Source organism: Lathyrus oleraceus, chromosome 1, assembly GCF_024323335.1.
Source record: "Lathyrus oleraceus cultivar Zhongwan6 chromosome 1, CAAS_Psat_ZW6_1.0, whole genome shotgun sequence".
NCBI lineage: Eukaryota > Viridiplantae > Streptophyta > Magnoliopsida > Fabales > Fabaceae > Lathyrus > Lathyrus oleraceus.
This window is the reverse complement of record NC_066579.1, coordinates 37,654,104-37,670,774: the sequence shown is the minus strand read 5'-3', so window position 1 is coordinate 37,670,774 and position 16,671 is coordinate 37,654,104. Positions and strand designations below refer to the sequence as shown.

The 16,671-nt window shown below is 22.5% G+C and overlaps 4 long non-coding RNA genes across 4 annotated transcripts; all 4 read right to left on the bottom strand.

Moving 5' to 3' along the window:
• Nucleotides 1-1,156: 1,156 nt before the first annotated feature.
• On the bottom strand, nucleotides 1,157-1,723 carry LOC127088117 (uncharacterized). Its single transcript, XR_007790130.1, has 2 exons — nucleotides 1,579-1,723; nucleotides 1,157-1,397 (listed from the first exon to the last, which is right to left on the bottom strand). It is a non-coding gene; the product is annotated as an uncharacterized LOC127088117 (long non-coding RNA).
• Nucleotides 1,724-5,564: 3,841 nt separating this feature from the next.
• Nucleotides 5,565-6,131, bottom strand: LOC127088058 (uncharacterized). Its single transcript, XR_007790112.1, has 2 exons — nucleotides 5,987-6,131; nucleotides 5,565-5,805 (listed from the first exon to the last, which is right to left on the bottom strand). It is a non-coding gene; the product is annotated as an uncharacterized LOC127088058 (long non-coding RNA).
• Nucleotides 6,132-9,971: 3,840 nt separating this feature from the next.
• Nucleotides 9,972-10,538, bottom strand: LOC127088640 (uncharacterized). The gene is made up of 2 exons (XR_007790518.1): nucleotides 10,394-10,538; nucleotides 9,972-10,212 (listed from the first exon to the last, which is right to left on the bottom strand). It is a non-coding gene; the product is annotated as an uncharacterized LOC127088640 (long non-coding RNA).
• A 3,840-nt stretch (nucleotides 10,539-14,378) lies between these two features.
• Nucleotides 14,379-14,945, bottom strand: LOC127088244 (uncharacterized). Its single transcript, XR_007790160.1, has 2 exons — nucleotides 14,801-14,945; nucleotides 14,379-14,619 (listed from the first exon to the last, which is right to left on the bottom strand). It is a non-coding gene; the product is annotated as an uncharacterized LOC127088244 (long non-coding RNA).
• Between the last annotated feature and the right edge of the window lie 1,726 nt (nucleotides 14,946-16,671).

Below are 16,671 nucleotides of genomic sequence, written 5' to 3'. Positions count from 1 at the left end.
TATTAAACTCCAACTTTTATAGATTCAATTAAGATCTCTTTCACTAGTGACGATTAATAATGTCAAATATTTTCACAACTCTTGATTTTAAAATATTATAACTCTCTTTCTAGATTTATTTTTAAAACAAATTTTAATTTTAAAATTACTTTCTGTAGAACCCATAATAATTCTTCAAGTGCAGATCATATAATCTCGATAATATTTTTATTTCATAAAATATCTTTCATAATCAATGTTACACAATAAAATAAAAATATTTACAGATGGCTTTTAGGTAGTATTTTAATAAAAATATGGGGCAACACATGGGTTTTGCTCTAGTTCTTACACATCTGTAAAAAAATAACCTATAAAAACTACTCGAAAGTTAAAACAAATCATTTAATAATCTACTAAATATGTAAAGTGGAGTATTTTCTAGGTAATAAATATCAAGTTACTCTCTAACAATTTATTTTTAAATTTTTTACATTAAACTTGAATAATTCAATCTATACATTAATTGTGTCTCCTAAAATATTTTGTGTTGTTCCATTGTGTTTAATAACATGAGGTTGAGAATATCAGTCTAATTTACTAATGAAATAATTATATATTAATTAAAAATACATTATTTTCACTATATTTGATCAAATAATTTAAAGATATTTATTATAATCCAAACCACTTGATCAAATAATTTGATGATATTTTATTATAATTTAAACCCCAATATTAGCTTTTAATTATTACTTTTACAAAAATAATGGATGCCATTTGCATTTCTTATTATTAACTATTGCTAAAATATACGGTCACTAGATAACAATTTATTGGATAATTCCTTTAAACAAATAATAAATGTGATACATTAAAAAACAATTTTAATTATATTTCCACAGTCTCAATAAAAACAAAGTATCGCACCTCTTTCTTTAAAGGAATATAAATATTTTGTCATGTGAAGTTTATGGTTGATTATTTTATTAAGTTAGTGATGTTATATTTTTCATTATTTTTATAACTATAATTAAAAAATCCATAACAACTTTTTAATTAAAGAATTTTTAAATACAATAATTTAATATAAGTTTAGTGTTGAGAATTATTAAATTTTTATTCTAATTAATAAGTAGAAATTATAAAATTAAATATTTGAAATGAAATTATATCATTGATACTTCAACAAAAATTTATGTAAATTTCAGATGGAGTGTTTGTAGATAGATGTATTCAAAGAAACAAAGAAATTGTTTATTTTATATTAAAACTTTACAAATTGCAACAACATTCACCCCCTAAACACGAGCCACCTTTTGGTTTTCCCAATGATACTTTACAAAAATGGTCACACTGTTCTGGTGCAGTTGGACAAAAATTCGATATGAAGCATAATTTTCCGTTTGCTCCTGAAACTATCATTCCAATTCCATTAGAAATAATATATAAAATTGTGTTCATAAGATTGTTTTTTCTTAAACAAAAGCATATTCGATTTAATATACTCGATAGTATCCTACCATCCAAATACTTTAATTAAAAACATAACAATGAATATGAAGAAATAAAAATTGTGTTTTATAAATAGATTATTACCGGCAACCATGCGTGAAGCAAAGCAAATGATCAAGATGGTTAAAATGAGAGTCTTGTAGGATGCCATTTTGTTTTTAAATGTTGAAGTAAGCATGTTGGAAAGGCCTATTTATAAGGACTTTGGGAATTAAGTTAGAACATTAGGTTCAAGAAGTGAGCCAAAGGAGATAATTTAATTATGAAATAAGATATCATCCAGATTTTAAAAATTCTATCTTTTAATTTAAATCTTTTTATTTAGTTTTATGCTTTTTTTAAGTCGACCCAATGAATAATACATAAAATTTCCAAATATTATTTTAATTATATAATTTCTCAAATATTAAATTATTTTAGGGCTAGATTTAAATTTTTAGTAATACCAAATAATGACGGGACACATTATAGTCCAGAATTAAACACCATATAAATATACAAGTCTTATACGACATAACCTATTAAATGCCTGTGTAAAAAAAAGCCATTCAAATGTCAATTTTAATATGTTTTAATAACATCTCTTTTAGTAGTAAAACATTTTTTAGTAATTTATTAAATTGTCATGAATATTAAACAGTTTCGAAACTCAAAATAAAAAAAAATTGATAATTTTATTTCTCAATATCTTTTTAGAGTGAAATTTTATTTTCCAAATTGCTTTATGTAGATCCCATAATTAATCTACAAATGCAGAGAATTTAGTCTATATAATATCTTTATCACATCTTTTGGCTACATTGTCTTCCCCAACCAATGGTACAAAATAAAATATAATTTTTTTGAATAGTTATAATATATTATTTATATTTTCTATATTATATGGTTACAACGTGTTTCATATCCAACCGTAAAAATTAGAAACAAAACTTTTTCAGTTGTCCAAAAATCTAACAAAACCCTGTTGGAAGATTTAACTATTTTATTATTTTTTAACCACTAATTTTAACTTATTTTATAAAATTTTAATGATTCAATCTATAAAGGAATTGTATTTGATAATAATTTTTTTTATATATCATTATTGAAAATTTTAAATAGATGGAAACATATTTCAAATAGAAAATAGTCATTCTTTTTAAATATTAATGTGTAAGATATTATCAGAACAAAAGTGATCTTCTAACTAACATATAAAATAAATATAAATATATATATTAATTCTGAATAAATTTTACCTTATTTGGTTGATAATTTTTCTATATTTTCTTTAACTTAAACAACAATATTGACTTTTAAGTATTATTTTGATAAAAAATATTGGGCAACACTTAAGTTTTTCTCAATTATATGAATATTGATAAAATGAGAGAAAAAATATACTCCAAATTTAAAAAACAATCATTTGATATCCTTATTAATAAATATTAAAAATATATATATTAAAATTTATTTTTCAACTATTTATCCATAATGTAATATCTTGGCCTGAAAAATTGGTTTAAAATCCAATCACTTTTGTTTTTAATAAAAAAACTTTTCTTAATCTCATAAAGGCCATGATTGTTAAAAGTAATTTATTGTCTACTAGTAAATATTAATTTATTTATGAAAATAATTTTTTAAATTATTTTTACAAAACCTAACGATTTCTTCTATCAATGAATTGTATTTCCTCAATTAGTTCTTGTTGTGCCATTTTGGAAATTTTAACTACATGGCAATATAATTCAAATGAGAAATCTTCACTTTTATTTCAACGTTATTGTGTTTAATATTAAGAGGATAAGAACATCAGACTAACTTATAGAATAAATTAATAAATATTATTTTGAAATAAATTATGTACATTATATTTTATCAAATAATTTGTTGCTCAAATAAAATAGTTTCATACATATGAATATACAAATTTTATGTGACATATCCTATTAAATGCCAACTTTTATAGGTTCATCAATGTTTTAAAAATCGAACCGGTGAAATTTCTGGTTTAAGGTTCAATGAATTCAATTGGTTAAACATACGGTTGAACTGTTTATTAAATAAACTAATATCCATAGATATGTCACACATAATCATATGTTCACAACTTAATAAAAGAAATATTTCAAAAATCAATTACAAACTTAATACGACAATATCAATAGCATATATAATAAAACAACATAGTTGCACAATTCATTTCATCTTCATTTAAGAATAATTTGAACAAATTAAAAAATTAAAATAAAATAAGTTAAGCTAATTCAAACCAAAATTAAAATAATAGAATGTAATAACTAAAATAAAGTTCAAATAACTAAGAATACCTAAATTAAATAAGATTAAATACCAAAAATAAAGAATACAATATACTTAATTAAATATAAAAAATCGAGTTGAACTACGACAAACAAGTTAAAGTTGACAACAACAAACAATATTAACTTACACGACAATTAACATTGTGCAGGACATCTTGACTACGTTTGAAAGAGACGGCGTGATGATGATGGAGTGTAGTTGAAAGAAAAAATATAACGAAGTGACCAAACTTAGAAGTTTGTATGGATGTAAAAAAATGTAATTCTTTTTTGTGATTGGGGAATGCATGTTAAGTTTTAATATTGACTTAATTTTTAAAGTTTTTTTTTTACAAAATGGTCAATTTGATGTATTTTTCTGAATCGGATGGTATAACAAATGCAACTTCGGTTATTTGGTTCGAATGATTTTGGATGGTTCAATCTAGTTTTTCTAATTTTATTCTGGTTTTGACCCACTAGCGGTTTTGAAAGTTGACCCAATCAGATTCATCGCTGGTTCCCGGACCAACCGATTGAACCGACCGGTTCGATCTGGTTTTTAAAACATTGGGTTCAAATAAATTATTTTGATACATATAAACATACAAATTGTATACAACATATCCTATTAAACTCCAACTTTTATAGATTCAATTAAGATCTCTTTCACTAGTGACGATTAATAATGTCAAATATTTTCACAACTCTTGATTTTAAAATATTATAACTCTCTTTCTAGATTTATTTTTAAAACAAATTTTAATTTTAAAATTACTTTCTGTAGAACCCATAATAATTCTTCAAGTGCAGATCATATAATCTCGATAATATTTTTATTTCATAAAATATCTTTCATAATCAATGTTACACAATAAAATAAAAATATTTACAGATGGCTTTTAGGTAGTATTTTAATAAAAATATGGGGCAACACATGGGTTTTGCTCTAGTTCTTACACATCTGTAAAAAAATAACCTATAAAAACTACTCGAAAGTTAAAACAAATCATTTAATAATCTACTAAATATGTAAAGTGGAGTATTTTCTAGGTAATAAATATCAAGTTACTCTCTAACAATTTATTTTTAAATTTTTTACATTAAACTTGAATAATTCAATCTATACATTAATTGTGTCTCCTAAAATATTTTGTGTTGTTCCATTGTGTTTAATAACATGAGGTTGAGAATATCAGTCTAATTTACTAATGAAATAATTATATATTAATTAAAAATACATTATTTTCACTATATTTGATCAAATAATTTAAAGATATTTATTATAATCCAAACCACTTGATCAAATAATTTGATGATATTTTATTATAATTTAAACCCCAATATTAGCTTTTAATTATTACTTTTACAAAAATAATGGATGCCATTTGCATTTCTTATTATTAACTATTGCTAAAATATACGGTCACTAGATAACAATTTATTGGATAATTCCTTTAAACAAATAATAAATGTGATACATTAAAAAACAATTTTAATTATATTTCCACAGTCTCAATAAAAACAAAGTATCGCACCTCTTTCTTTAAAGGAATATAAATATTTTGTCATGTGAAGTTTATGGTTGATTATTTTATTAAGTTAGTGATGTTATATTTTTCATTATTTTTATAACTATAATTAAAAAATCCATAACAACTTTTTAATTAAAGAATTTTTAAATACAATAATTTAATATAAGTTTAGTGTTGAGAATTATTAAATTTTTATTCTAATTAATAAGTAGAAATTATAAAATTAAATATTTGAAATGAAATTATATCATTGATACTTCAACAAAAATTTATGTAAATTTCAGATGGAGTGTTTGTAGATAGATGTATTCAAAGAAACAAAGAAATTGTTTATTTTATATTAAAACTTTACAAATTGCAACAACATTCACCCCCTAAACACGAGCCACCTTTTGGTTTTCCCAATGATACTTTACAAAAATGGTCACACTGTTCTGGTGCAGTTGGACAAAAATTCGATATGAAGCATAATTTTCCGTTTGCTCCTGAAACTATCATTCCAATTCCATTAGAAATAATATATAAAATTGTGTTCATAAGATTGTTTTTTCTTAAACAAAAGCATATTCGATTTAATATACTCGATAGTATCCTACCATCCAAATACTTTAATTAAAAACATAACAATGAATATGAAGAAATAAAAATTGTGTTTTATAAATAGATTATTACCGGCAACCATGCGTGAAGCAAAGCAAATGATCAAGATGGTTAAAATGAGAGTCTTGTAGGATGCCATTTTGTTTTTAAATGTTGAAGTAAGCATGTTGGAAAGGCCTATTTATAAGGACTTTGGGAATTAAGTTAGAACATTAGGTTCAAGAAGTGAGCCAAAGGAGATAATTTAATTATGAAATAAGATATCATCCAGATTTTAAAAATTCTATCTTTTAATTTAAATCTTTTTATTTAGTTTTATGCTTTTTTTAAGTCGACCCAATGAATAATACATAAAATTTCCAAATATTATTTTAATTATATAATTTCTCAAATATTAAATTATTTTAGGGCTAGATTTAAATTTTTAGTAATACCAAATAATGACGGGACACATTATAGTCCAGAATTAAACACCATATAAATATACAAGTCTTATACGACATAACCTATTAAATGCCTGTGTAAAAAAAAGCCATTCAAATGTCAATTTTAATATGTTTTAATAACATCTCTTTTAGTAGTAAAACATTTTTTAGTAATTTATTAAATTGTCATGAATATTAAACAGTTTCGAAACTCAAAATAAAAAAAAATTGATAATTTTATTTCTCAATATCTTTTTAGAGTGAAATTTTATTTTCCAAATTGCTTTATGTAGATCCCATAATTAATCTACAAATGCAGAGAATTTAGTCTATATAATATCTTTATCACATCTTTTGGCTACATTGTCTTCCCCAACCAATGGTACAAAATAAAATATAATTTTTTTGAATAGTTATAATATATTATTTATATTTTCTATATTATATGGTTACAACGTGTTTCATATCCAACCGTAAAAATTAGAAACAAAACTTTTTCAGTTGTCCAAAAATCTAACAAAACCCTGTTGGAAGATTTAACTATTTTATTATTTTTTAACCACTAATTTTAACTTATTTTATAAAATTTTAATGATTCAATCTATAAAGGAATTGTATTTGATAATAATTTTTTTTATATATCATTATTGAAAATTTTAAATAGATGGAAACATATTTCAAATAGAAAATAGTCATTCTTTTTAAATATTAATGTGTAAGATATTATCAGAACAAAAGTGATCTTCTAACTAACATATAAAATAAATATAAATATATATATTAATTCTGAATAAATTTTACCTTATTTGGTTGATAATTTTTCTATATTTTCTTTAACTTAAACAACAATATTGACTTTTAAGTATTATTTTGATAAAAAATATTGGGCAACACTTAAGTTTTTCTCAATTATATGAATATTGATAAAATGAGAGAAAAAATATACTCCAAATTTAAAAAACAATCATTTGATATCCTTATTAATAAATATTAAAAATATATATATTAAAATTTATTTTTCAACTATTTATCCATAATGTAATATCTTGGCCTGAAAAATTGGTTTAAAATCCAATCACTTTTGTTTTTAATAAAAAAACTTTTCTTAATCTCATAAAGGCCATGATTGTTAAAAGTAATTTATTGTCTACTAGTAAATATTAATTTATTTATGAAAATAATTTTTTAAATTATTTTTACAAAACCTAACGATTTCTTCTATCAATGAATTGTATTTCCTCAATTAGTTCTTGTTGTGCCATTTTGGAAATTTTAACTACATGGCAATATAATTCAAATGAGAAATCTTCACTTTTATTTCAACGTTATTGTGTTTAATATTAAGAGGATAAGAACATCAGACTAACTTATAGAATAAATTAATAAATATTATTTTGAAATAAATTATGTACATTATATTTTATCAAATAATTTGTTGCTCAAATAAAATAGTTTCATACATATGAATATACAAATTTTATGTGACATATCCTATTAAATGCCAACTTTTATAGGTTCATCAATGTTTTAAAAATCGAACCGGTGAAATTTCTGGTTTAAGGTTCAATGAATTCAATTGGTTAAACATACGGTTGAACTGTTTATTAAATAAACTAATATCCATAGATATGTCACACATAATCATATGTTCACAACTTAATAAAAGAAATATTTCAAAAATCAATTACAAACTTAATACGACAATATCAATAGCATATATAATAAAACAACATAGTTGCACAATTCATTTCATCTTCATTTAAGAATAATTTGAACAAATTAAAAAATTAAAATAAAATAAGTTAAGCTAATTCAAACCAAAATTAAAATAATAGAATGTAATAACTAAAATAAAGTTCAAATAACTAAGAATACCTAAATTAAATAAGATTAAATACCAAAAATAAAGAATACAATATACTTAATTAAATATAAAAAATCGAGTTGAACTACGACAAACAAGTTAAAGTTGACAACAACAAACAATATTAACTTACACGACAATTAACATTGTGCAGGACATCTTGACTACGTTTGAAAGAGACGGCGTGATGATGATGGAGTGTAGTTGAAAGAAAAAATATAACGAAGTGACCAAACTTAGAAGTTTGTATGGATGTAAAAAAATGTAATTCTTTTTTGTGATTGGGGAATGCATGTTAAGTTTTAATATTGACTTAATTTTTAAAGTTTTTTTTTACAAAATGGTCAATTTGATGTATTTTTCTGAATCGGATGGTATAACAAATGCAACTTCGGTTATTTGGTTCGAATGATTTTGGATGGTTCAATCTAGTTTTTCTAATTTTATTCTGGTTTTGACCCACTAGCGGTTTTGAAAGTTGACCCAATCAGATTCATCGCTGGTTCCCGGACCAACCGATTGAACCGACCGGTTCGATCTGGTTTTTAAAACATTGGGTTCAAATAAATTATTTTGATACATATAAACATACAAATTGTATACAACATATCCTATTAAACTCCAACTTTTATAGATTCAATTAAGATCTCTTTCACTAGTGACGATTAATAATGTCAAATATTTTCACAACTCTTGATTTTAAAATATTATAACTCTCTTTCTAGATTTATTTTTAAAACAAATTTTAATTTTAAAATTACTTTCTGTAGAACCCATAATAATTCTTCAAGTGCAGATCATATAATCTCGATAATATTTTTATTTCATAAAATATCTTTCATAATCAATGTTACACAATAAAATAAAAATATTTACAGATGGCTTTTAGGTAGTATTTTAATAAAAATATGGGGCAACACATGGGTTTTGCTCTAGTTCTTACACATCTGTAAAAAAATAACCTATAAAAACTACTCGAAAGTTAAAACAAATCATTTAATAATCTACTAAATATGTAAAGTGGAGTATTTTCTAGGTAATAAATATCAAGTTACTCTCTAACAATTTATTTTTAAATTTTTTACATTAAACTTGAATAATTCAATCTATACATTAATTGTGTCTCCTAAAATATTTTGTGTTGTTCCATTGTGTTTAATAACATGAGGTTGAGAATATCAGTCTAATTTACTAATGAAATAATTATATATTAATTAAAAATACATTATTTTCACTATATTTGATCAAATAATTTAAAGATATTTATTATAATCCAAACCACTTGATCAAATAATTTGATGATATTTTATTATAATTTAAACCCCAATATTAGCTTTTAATTATTACTTTTACAAAAATAATGGATGCCATTTGCATTTCTTATTATTAACTATTGCTAAAATATACGGTCACTAGATAACAATTTATTGGATAATTCCTTTAAACAAATAATAAATGTGATACATTAAAAAACAATTTTAATTATATTTCCACAGTCTCAATAAAAACAAAGTATCGCACCTCTTTCTTTAAAGGAATATAAATATTTTGTCATGTGAAGTTTATGGTTGATTATTTTATTAAGTTAGTGATGTTATATTTTTCATTATTTTTATAACTATAATTAAAAAATCCATAACAACTTTTTAATTAAAGAATTTTTAAATACAATAATTTAATATAAGTTTAGTGTTGAGAATTATTAAATTTTTATTCTAATTAATAAGTAGAAATTATAAAATTAAATATTTGAAATGAAATTATATCATTGATACTTCAACAAAAATTTATGTAAATTTCAGATGGAGTGTTTGTAGATAGATGTATTCAAAGAAACAAAGAAATTGTTTATTTTATATTAAAACTTTACAAATTGCAACAACATTCACCCCCTAAACACGAGCCACCTTTTGGTTTTCCCAATGATACTTTACAAAAATGGTCACACTGTTCTGGTGCAGTTGGACAAAAATTCGATATGAAGCATAATTTTCCGTTTGCTCCTGAAACTATCATTCCAATTCCATTAGAAATAATATATAAAATTGTGTTCATAAGATTGTTTTTTCTTAAACAAAAGCATATTCGATTTAATATACTCGATAGTATCCTACCATCCAAATACTTTAATTAAAAACATAACAATGAATATGAAGAAATAAAAATTGTGTTTTATAAATAGATTATTACCGGCAACCATGCGTGAAGCAAAGCAAATGATCAAGATGGTTAAAATGAGAGTCTTGTAGGATGCCATTTTGTTTTTAAATGTTGAAGTAAGCATGTTGGAAAGGCCTATTTATAAGGACTTTGGGAATTAAGTTAGAACATTAGGTTCAAGAAGTGAGCCAAAGGAGATAATTTAATTATGAAATAAGATATCATCCAGATTTTAAAAATTCTATCTTTTAATTTAAATCTTTTTATTTAGTTTTATGCTTTTTTTAAGTCGACCCAATGAATAATACATAAAATTTCCAAATATTATTTTAATTATATAATTTCTCAAATATTAAATTATTTTAGGGCTAGATTTAAATTTTTAGTAATACCAAATAATGACGGGACACATTATAGTCCAGAATTAAACACCATATAAATATACAAGTCTTATACGACATAACCTATTAAATGCCTGTGTAAAAAAAAGCCATTCAAATGTCAATTTTAATATGTTTTAATAACATCTCTTTTAGTAGTAAAACATTTTTTAGTAATTTATTAAATTGTCATGAATATTAAACAGTTTCGAAACTCAAAATAAAAAAAAATTGATAATTTTATTTCTCAATATCTTTTTAGAGTGAAATTTTATTTTCCAAATTGCTTTATGTAGATCCCATAATTAATCTACAAATGCAGAGAATTTAGTCTATATAATATCTTTATCACATCTTTTGGCTACATTGTCTTCCCCAACCAATGGTACAAAATAAAATATAATTTTTTTGAATAGTTATAATATATTATTTATATTTTCTATATTATATGGTTACAACGTGTTTCATATCCAACCGTAAAAATTAGAAACAAAACTTTTTCAGTTGTCCAAAAATCTAACAAAACCCTGTTGGAAGATTTAACTATTTTATTATTTTTTAACCACTAATTTTAACTTATTTTATAAAATTTTAATGATTCAATCTATAAAGGAATTGTATTTGATAATAATTTTTTTTATATATCATTATTGAAAATTTTAAATAGATGGAAACATATTTCAAATAGAAAATAGTCATTCTTTTTAAATATTAATGTGTAAGATATTATCAGAACAAAAGTGATCTTCTAACTAACATATAAAATAAATATAAATATATATATTAATTCTGAATAAATTTTACCTTATTTGGTTGATAATTTTTCTATATTTTCTTTAACTTAAACAACAATATTGACTTTTAAGTATTATTTTGATAAAAAATATTGGGCAACACTTAAGTTTTTCTCAATTATATGAATATTGATAAAATGAGAGAAAAAATATACTCCAAATTTAAAAAACAATCATTTGATATCCTTATTAATAAATATTAAAAATATATATATTAAAATTTATTTTTCAACTATTTATCCATAATGTAATATCTTGGCCTGAAAAATTGGTTTAAAATCCAATCACTTTTGTTTTTAATAAAAAAACTTTTCTTAATCTCATAAAGGCCATGATTGTTAAAAGTAATTTATTGTCTACTAGTAAATATTAATTTATTTATGAAAATAATTTTTTAAATTATTTTTACAAAACCTAACGATTTCTTCTATCAATGAATTGTATTTCCTCAATTAGTTCTTGTTGTGCCATTTTGGAAATTTTAACTACATGGCAATATAATTCAAATGAGAAATCTTCACTTTTATTTCAACGTTATTGTGTTTAATATTAAGAGGATAAGAACATCAGACTAACTTATAGAATAAATTAATAAATATTATTTTGAAATAAATTATGTACATTATATTTTATCAAATAATTTGTTGCTCAAATAAAATAGTTTCATACATATGAATATACAAATTTTATGTGACATATCCTATTAAATGCCAACTTTTATAGGTTCATCAATGTTTTAAAAATCGAACCGGTGAAATTTCTGGTTTAAGGTTCAATGAATTCAATTGGTTAAACATACGGTTGAACTGTTTATTAAATAAACTAATATCCATAGATATGTCACACATAATCATATGTTCACAACTTAATAAAAGAAATATTTCAAAAATCAATTACAAACTTAATACGACAATATCAATAGCATATATAATAAAACAACATAGTTGCACAATTCATTTCATCTTCATTTAAGAATAATTTGAACAAATTAAAAAATTAAAATAAAATAAGTTAAGCTAATTCAAACCAAAATTAAAATAATAGAATGTAATAACTAAAATAAAGTTCAAATAACTAAGAATACCTAAATTAAATAAGATTAAATACCAAAAATAAAGAATACAATATACTTAATTAAATATAAAAAATCGAGTTGAACTACGACAAACAAGTTAAAGTTGACAACAACAAACAATATTAACTTACACGACAATTAACATTGTGCAGGACATCTTGACTACGTTTGAAAGAGACGGCGTGATGATGATGGAGTGTAGTTGAAAGAAAAAATATAACGAAGTGACCAAACTTAGAAGTTTGTATGGATGTAAAAAAATGTAATTCTTTTTTGTGATTGGGGAATGCATGTTAAGTTTTAATATTGACTTAATTTTTAAAGTTTTTTTTTACAAAATGGTCAATTTGATGTATTTTTCTGAATCGGATGGTATAACAAATGCAACTTCGGTTATTTGGTTCGAATGATTTTGGATGGTTCAATCTAGTTTTTCTAATTTTATTCTGGTTTTGACCCACTAGCGGTTTTGAAAGTTGACCCAATCAGATTCATCGCTGGTTCCCGGACCAACCGATTGAACCGACCGGTTCGATCTGGTTTTTAAAACATTGGGTTCAAATAAATTATTTTGATACATATAAACATACAAATTGTATACAACATATCCTATTAAACTCCAACTTTTATAGATTCAATTAAGATCTCTTTCACTAGTGACGATTAATAATGTCAAATATTTTCACAACTCTTGATTTTAAAATATTATAACTCTCTTTCTAGATTTATTTTTAAAACAAATTTTAATTTTAAAATTACTTTCTGTAGAACCCATAATAATTCTTCAAGTGCAGATCATATAATCTCGATAATATTTTTATTTCATAAAATATCTTTCATAATCAATGTTACACAATAAAATAAAAATATTTACAGATGGCTTTTAGGTAGTATTTTAATAAAAATATGGGGCAACACATGGGTTTTGCTCTAGTTCTTACACATCTGTAAAAAAATAACCTATAAAAACTACTCGAAAGTTAAAACAAATCATTTAATAATCTACTAAATATGTAAAGTGGAGTATTTTCTAGGTAATAAATATCAAGTTACTCTCTAACAATTTATTTTTAAATTTTTTACATTAAACTTGAATAATTCAATCTATACATTAATTGTGTCTCCTAAAATATTTTGTGTTGTTCCATTGTGTTTAATAACATGAGGTTGAGAATATCAGTCTAATTTACTAATGAAATAATTATATATTAATTAAAAATACATTATTTTCACTATATTTGATCAAATAATTTAAAGATATTTATTATAATCCAAACCACTTGATCAAATAATTTGATGATATTTTATTATAATTTAAACCCCAATATTAGCTTTTAATTATTACTTTTACAAAAATAATGGATGCCATTTGCATTTCTTATTATTAACTATTGCTAAAATATACGGTCACTAGATAACAATTTATTGGATAATTCCTTTAAACAAATAATAAATGTGATACATTAAAAAACAATTTTAATTATATTTCCACAGTCTCAATAAAAACAAAGTATCGCACCTCTTTCTTTAAAGGAATATAAATATTTTGTCATGTGAAGTTTATGGTTGATTATTTTATTAAGTTAGTGATGTTATATTTTTCATTATTTTTATAACTATAATTAAAAAATCCATAACAACTTTTTAATTAAAGAATTTTTAAATACAATAATTTAATATAAGTTTAGTGTTGAGAATTATTAAATTTTTATTCTAATTAATAAGTAGAAATTATAAAATTAAATATTTGAAATGAAATTATATCATTGATACTTCAACAAAAATTTATGTAAATTTCAGATGGAGTGTTTGTAGATAGATGTATTCAAAGAAACAAAGAAATTGTTTATTTTATATTAAAACTTTACAAATTGCAACAACATTCACCCCCTAAACACGAGCCACCTTTTGGTTTTCCCAATGATACTTTACAAAAATGGTCACACTGTTCTGGTGCAGTTGGACAAAAATTCGATATGAAGCATAATTTTCCGTTTGCTCCTGAAACTATCATTCCAATTCCATTAGAAATAATATATAAAATTGTGTTCATAAGATTGTTTTTTCTTAAACAAAAGCATATTCGATTTAATATACTCGATAGTATCCTACCATCCAAATACTTTAATTAAAAACATAACAATGAATATGAAGAAATAAAAATTGTGTTTTATAAATAGATTATTACCGGCAACCATGCGTGAAGCAAAGCAAATGATCAAGATGGTTAAAATGAGAGTCTTGTAGGATGCCATTTTGTTTTTAAATGTTGAAGTAAGCATGTTGGAAAGGCCTATTTATAAGGACTTTGGGAATTAAGTTAGAACATTAGGTTCAAGAAGTGAGCCAAAGGAGATAATTTAATTATGAAATAAGATATCATCCAGATTTTAAAAATTCTATCTTTTAATTTAAATCTTTTTATTTAGTTTTATGCTTTTTTTAAGTCGACCCAATGAATAATACATAAAATTTCCAAATATTATTTTAATTATATAATTTCTCAAATATTAAATTATTTTAGGGCTAGATTTAAATTTTTAGTAATACCAAATAATGACGGGACACATTATAGTCCAGAATTAAACACCATATAAATATACAAGTCTTATACGACATAACCTATTAAATGCCTGTGTAAAAAAAAGCCATTCAAATGTCAATTTTAATATGTTTTAATAACATCTCTTTTAGTAGTAAAACATTTTTTAGTAATTTATTAAATTGTCATGAATATTAAACAGTTTCGAAACTCAAAATAAAAAAAAATTGATAATTTTATTTCTCAATATCTTTTTAGAGTGAAATTTTATTTTCCAAATTGCTTTATGTAGATCCCATAATTAATCTACAAATGCAGAGAATTTAGTCTATATAATATCTTTATCACATCTTTTGGCTACATTGTCTTCCCCAACCAATGGTACAAAATAAAATATAATTTTTTTGAATAGTTATAATATATTATTTATATTTTCTATATTATATGGTTACAACGTGTTTCATATCCAACCGTAAAAATTAGAAACAAAACTTTTTCAGTTGTCCAAAAATCTAACAAAACCCTGTTGGAAGATTTAACTATTTTATTATTTTTTAACCACTAATTTTAACTTATTTTATAAAATTTTAATGATTCAATCTATAAAGGAATTGTATTTGATAATAATTTTTTTTATATATCATTATTGAAAATTTTAAATAGATGGAAACATATTTCAAATAGAAAATAGTCATTCTTTTTAAATATTAATGTGTAAGATATTATCAGAACAAAAGTGATCTTCTAACTAACATATAAAATAAATATAAATATATATATTAATTCTGAATAAATTTTACCTTATTTGGTTGATAATTTTTCTATATTTTCTTTAACTTAAACAACAATATTGACTTTTAAGTATTATTTTGATAAAAAATATTGGGCAACACTTAAGTTTTTCTCAATTATATGAATATTGATAAAATGAGAGAAAAAATATACTCCAAATTTAAAAAACAATCATTTGATATCCTTATTAATAAATATTAAAAATATATATATTAAAATTTATTTTTCAACTATTTATCCATAATGTAATATCTTGGCCTGAAAAATTGGTTTAAAATCCAATCACTTTTGTTTTTAATAAAAAAACTTTTCTTAATCTCATAAAGGCCATGATTGTTAAAAGTAATTTATTGTCTACTAGTAAATATTAATTTATTTATGAAAATAATTTTTTAAATTATTTTTACAAAACCTAACGATTTCTTCTATCAATGAATTGTATTTCCTCAATTAGTTCTTGTTGTGCCATTTTGGAAATTTTAACTACATGGCAATATAATTCAAATGAGAAATCTTCACTTTTATTTCAACGTTATTGTGTTTAATATTAAGAGGATAAGAACATCAGACTAACTTATAGAATAAATTAATAAATATTATTTTGAAATAAATTATGTACATTATATTTTATCAAATAATTTGTTGCTCAAATAAAATAGTTTCATACATATGAATATACAAATTTTATGTGACATATCCTATTAAATGCCAACTTTTATAGGTTC